Consider the following 6,236-nt stretch of genomic DNA (forward strand, 5'->3'; position numbering starts at 1 on the left):
ACAGAACAAGATATTGTCTGCTTTGCCGAAGCTCACGGGTTTAAAACACATCTTGACTGTTAAGGAAGGAGCCCACTTATAGCCACCACAACTCCAGATAGCTCTTTCGATGTGGGACAAAGTTTAGCTTCTACTGTGTGCACAGTAGCCTGGCAACTACCGGTAACTCGCCCAGGCCCGTAGGCCCCGCCCACATCAGTGTCCACCCACGTATGACCACAGTGACGGGGTGTCACATGATTGGTACACAACCTCACCACATGTGCTGCAGAAACATGGTACCATGAGTTTCTCAACTTACTATCACCTCATCTTCCCTTGAGCAATTAAAGGGCCACGTGCTCTCTCTCTCTCTCTCTCTCTCTCTCTCTCTCTCTCTCTCTCTCTCTCTTGTTTGTTTGTTTGTTTTAAAGCCGGGCATCGAGTTGAGTTGGACCGAGTGAGGGCTGACTCGACTTGATTCGGTTTTGAAATAGGTCTACCCGAACTCGATCCAACTCAAGACCAAGTCCAGCATGTCTGACTCAATCAGAGTTCGATCTGGCCTAGACTAATCCGGACCGAGTCCGATTCGGTCAGAAGTACCGAGTCGAGTCAAGTTGGCACCGAGTTAGATTGAGAGATGGGGGAGGGAGGGAGTGGAGAGGAGAGAGAGAGAGAGAAAGAAGGAGGAGGGTGATGGTGGTGGGTGGCTACCGGGCTTGGAAGAGGAGGATGAGGGAGGGAGAGAGAGAGTTTGTGATCGGGTGGGTAGGGTGTGGCGGGTAGGGTTAGAGAGTCGGGTTGAGTCGGGTTTCGGATCGAGTCGAGTCTAACTGGAATGAGTTTTGGGTCGAGTCGAGTCGAGTTACTAGGTAACTCGAACTCGACTCGATTTGAGTTCAAATTGGGCGAACCCAACTCGGTTCGGACCGACTCACCCATTCAGTTCGGGTCGAGTCGGATTTGAATGAGTCGAGTTGGTCAGATCGAGTCAGATCATGCCCACCTCTGGTTTGTTTGTTAAACCTTTTGCGATAGCTATCACCGAAACTTATAAAATAGAAAATTTTACAAAATATTACTTCATCAACATGATATTTTCATTGTGGTATCTTCTTCTTCCAAAAAAATTTATTTAATAAGCTACCTCATTATTAAATAATTATCAATGGTAGCTTTTATTAAAAAAATTAACGAAGTATATTGTGCAAGGGGTTGGCTGCTCGGGTGAGCTCTACAAAAATATTAATGTAAAATCCACTTTAACCATCAGATGTGTCACCCCATGTCAGGCTTAAGGATCTCCCTTCATGATTTCGGTGAACCACGCTATTGAAAATAGTATACAATGCAATGATCATGCTCTAAATTATTTCCCTTAGCCACGCCCCATAAATCATGGATAGACATGATTTTTTAGGTCTAGACTTAAATTTTAGTGTTGCATCTAATGGTTGGAGGAAATTTTATATAATCAAAATTATTGGCTTTGTAAAAATCAAGGGAGGCTCTCTCAACTATTTTCTTTGGTAGCACCTAGATCACATTTCAACTGCATTTTTTTTTGTGTCTTGTGCCTATCATAGGATTACACATAAAACATAGTCAAAGTAGATCTCACATGCGCATGGTATCCAAAATAATTAAGGGTGCGCTTAGAGGAAAATTTATATATTTTCTAATATTAGCATAAATCTTAAATAGTTAGGAAAGAGATGCCCACCATTGATTTTGTAAAGGGCCCACCATGAAGTGTATGTGAAATCCACTCCTATCATTAGACATGTAATCACATGTTAGGCCCAGGTAAAATAAAAAATAAAAAATAAAAATCAAGTTAATCTATCATGGAGGTAGACTATACAATAGGAAGCAATTGGGAGAGAGACGTCCACCCTTGATTTTTGAACCCTTAGCCTAACATAAGGTGACAGGTGATGGTGGGGCTCACCACAGCAGCTGACCCTAGCCTGCTTAGCCCAAGATGTCTATATTAATGAGATAGTATTTAGTAAAATTCTCTTGAAAATTTTATAATATATATATATATATATATATATATATATATATATATATATATATATATTAGAATTGATCAAGAAAGATTACAATAATAATATTATGAGATATTCAAAATTTTTAATAGATTTCAGTTTCTCACTATTAAATGATAACACTGCCATAAGACATAAAATAAAAATAATTTTACAGAAGGTATCTGCTCGACGGCACCACACTGATGTTGATGTGAAATACATGTCTGTCCGGCACAAGGCCTAATTCAGCTCCATTGCTGATTCAAGTAACCTCTGATTACACCCAGATCTATACCTCAAGTGGTAGACTGAGTGACAGATATCTTGTTTCAACACTGTAGTTTTGGTATGGATTCCCTGGAGGGGGTGGCTAACAGTGAAGTCTGAACTGCCGGTGCTTGTACTAACAAGCTAACATGTAAATTTTTTTTTTTAAAAAAGAAATAATAAAAAAAAGAAAAAGAAAGAAGTAACCACTTATTAAAAATAGTGTATAAGGCAATGCTAGCCTTATGAATTGTTTTTCTTTGAGAGGGTTTAGCATAACTGTCACGGTGGACCGTGTGAACATCAACGGTAGATAAATCTCTCCCAATTATTTCCTTTAGGGTGTCCCACCATGTCAATCGTGGTGGCCTACCTAATGACTTTGTAATCTTCTACTTTTTCTTTTTTTCTTTTTTTCTTTTTCTTTTTTAATATATTTTTTTTCTGTATATGGCATTTACGTTGCTAGGATGGCTCTGAAGAGTGGCTTTGATCTTTCACGTGTAATGTCTCCATCAAGTGCAGTTAGGATTCTTGGGAAGAAATTCTTAAAGGACCACAAAAGCACGTAAAGATAAAACAAGTGAAGTAATCCAATCACATCAATCAAGCACAATGTAAACACATCAATTTTAACATGAAAACACTCTTATGGGAAAAAACAATGGCACAAAATGTTAAATAATGATGTAGAGTGGGTCACGGACAGTTTCATGGCCAAGATGGATCAGAAAAGGCCCGGTCGACGACAGAAGTGATCCGAACCATCGGACCTTAAATCAGGCGTATCTTGCAATCCGAAATGAGTTATTTGACGTAAAATATATGATTTTGGGGTAGAACGAGCTACTTTAGCCAACCAACCCCACTATGTTGGGTTACCCAAACTGAATTTGCGAAATACCACCAAATCGACGATCATTTCCCTATTTTAATTTCATTTTTACTATAAATAGTAAGTTTTAGTTTGATTATAACTCTTCATCCGTCGGGCTTTAGGAGTTGCGCCCAACGTGAAAAGAGCTTAGAATAATTAGGAGAACGGTTTGGTGAAGTCAAATAGGACACTTACTATTTTTGACCAAAAACCTTGTGCACTAGTAGACATCACGACCATCTATAAATAGTAAGTTTACTATTTATAGTAAGTCGCGGATTCTAGGAGTTTGATTTGTAGTTTGATTCTAATTTCTTTCCCATTGCTTGGTACCCTTATTTAAAGGGTTGTGAACTCATTTTTAATCATTCATCAATCAATTTCGAATTTATTAGAATTTATTTCTATTTTCTGCTTTCTTTCCTCGTGGATTCGAGAAGTCTCTGTGAGGAGTCCAGAGAAGTTTCGTGGATTCGGAATAGTTATCCTCTTGAGGAAGATGGTGCTCGACCTCACGTCCTCCCCTGCGTCAGTTTGGTATCAGAGCGAGGTTTCTCCTCGGATTGATGGGTTCTAACGACGGGTCAAGCAATAATCCCATGGGCGGTGCTCCAAGGAATTTACCTTTAACGGCTGCAACTTTCGAAGTAGCGCAACAAGAGAATCAGCAAGCCATGCAAGGGCTGTAGGCTTCCATCGACTGCATAACGGATCTCTTGGCGGAAAACCTAAGACAACTCCGTGTTCCTGGTGGCAATCCTCCTCCCCCAATTAATCACCATGATCGCAAGATAGTACCGACAGTACATCCAAGGGTCATTCCTGAGGAAGGGGGCTCCAGTGAGGAGAAAATTGATGATATAATCTTCCAACACCCCAGACATGGCGGCGATCAAGTAGATCGAACGGATCGAGAATTCAAGATCAGGGTTGATATTCCTAGCTTCAATGGCCAACTACACATTGAGGATTTCCTTGATTAGCTTTCTAAAGTTGAACGATTTTTCAACTATATGGACATCCCTGAAGCAAAGAAGGTCAAGCTTGTGGCCTACAAGTTGAAAGGAGGAGCTTCAGCTTGGTGGGAGCAACTGCAACTCGCGCGAACCAGGCAGACGAAAGCACCAATCCGCACCTGGCAGCAAATGAAGCAGCTACTACGTGCCCGATTTCTCCCTAGCGATTACGATCAGGTATTATTCCAATAATACCAAAATTGTCGACAGGGTAGTCGGTCGGTGAGAGAATACGCAGAAGAATTTTACCGCCTGGTAGCGCGTAACGATTTGGTCGAGACTGAATTGCAGCAAGTCGCCCGATTCAACGGTGGATTGTGTATGACTATCCAGGATTGGGTCCAGATGCAGTCAGTCTGGACGATGAATGATGCGATCAAGTTGGCTACTCGGGCAGAAGCGCAACTTAAACGTCCTAACACACGGACCTATCGTACTGTAAGGATTCCTGTGGCAGGTCTGCCCCAGGGAACTGCACAACCTAAGGGGAAGGAGCCCGTAGGAGCACGCACTCAACCTCTTACGTTTGAGAACCGAGATCAGGGAAGCGGTCAAGCTAGACTCCAAAGGGGCGTATCGACTGCTGCTGGTCCAAGTAGAATCCCGAACCCCTATGCTCGGCCAAGGCCCGATAACTGCTATCGTTGTGACCAACCGGGCTACCTATCAAATACCTGTCCCCAGCGAAAAGTGGCAAACTTCGCCATTAATGATGGTAGTGCTGATAACGCTTATGAAGATCAAGATATTGAAGAACAGGAGCATACCACCGAGGACGAGGCAGATGATTCAGGTTGGATTTAGAAAGATCACGGCAAATCGCTCGTCGTGAGGCGACTATTATATGCGCCAAGAAAAGAAGTGCATCCACAGCGGCATAACATCTTCCGCACTAGGTGTACGGTGAATCGAAAGGTTTGTGACGTGATCATTGACAGCGGGAGAAGTGAGAACATCATCTCCAAGGTTATGGTGGAAAAATTGCAATTGAAAACGGAGCGTCATCCTTCTCCATATACAATCGGTTGGATCAAGAAGGTCAGTGAAACAAATATAACTGAACGGTGCACCATATCCTTTTCAATTGGCAAACATTATAAGGATGAAGTAGTATGCGATGTGGTTGACATGGAAGCATGTCAATACTACTCGGTCGGCCCTGGCAATCTGACCGTGACGCCACTCATAAAGGGCGAGATAATATATATATCTTTGTCAAGGACGGCCGGAAGACCATATTGGCCCCTATGGATCTAGAGGGACCACGTGAAACTTCTAGAGTGGAGGGCCGTTTTCTCTTAACCATACGGGACTTCGTGGAAGAATCAAAGGAAACAAGACAGACTTATGCATTAATTGTAAAAGGGAAAGAACTCGAGCCTACCAACATTCCTGAAAGACTAAGGCCCCTACTACATGAATTCAAAGAAATCTGGCCCAATGACCTTCCCGATGGGTTACCCCCCATGCAGGATATCCAACACCATATCGACTTTGTCCCTAGGTCCAGTTTACCTAATCATCCCCATTATCAAATGAGTCCGAATGAGTGCGAGATTCTACAGGGACAAGTAAAGGAGTTAATCCGTAAGGGTCTTATTCGAGAGAGCATGAGTCCATGTGCTGTACCAGCTCTATTAACTCCAAAGAAAGATAGGAGTTGGTGCATGTGTGTCGACAGCCGAGCCATCAACAAAATCACCATAAAATACAGGTTTCCTATACCACGGTTGGACGATATGCTGGACATGCTAGAGGGTGCAAAAATATTCTCTAAATTGGACTTAAGGAGCGGCTACCATCAGATTCGAATACGGTTGGGTGATGAGTGGAAAACGACCTTTAAGACCAATGAAGGATTATACGAATGGATGGTCATGCCCTTCGGTCTTTCGAATGCGCCTAGCACATTTATGAGATTGATGAACCAAGTTTTGAAACCTTTCATTGGGCGGTTCATTGTGGTTTACTTCGATGATATTTTGATATACAGTCAAGACGAAACCACCCATATGGAACACCTCAAGAAGGTCCTTCAAGTACTCACTAAAAATAAGT

This window comes from Magnolia sinica, chromosome 15 (genome assembly GCF_029962835.1).
Source record: "Magnolia sinica isolate HGM2019 chromosome 15, MsV1, whole genome shotgun sequence".
In the NCBI taxonomy this organism is placed as follows: Eukaryota; Viridiplantae; Streptophyta; class Magnoliopsida; order Magnoliales; family Magnoliaceae; genus Magnolia; species Magnolia sinica.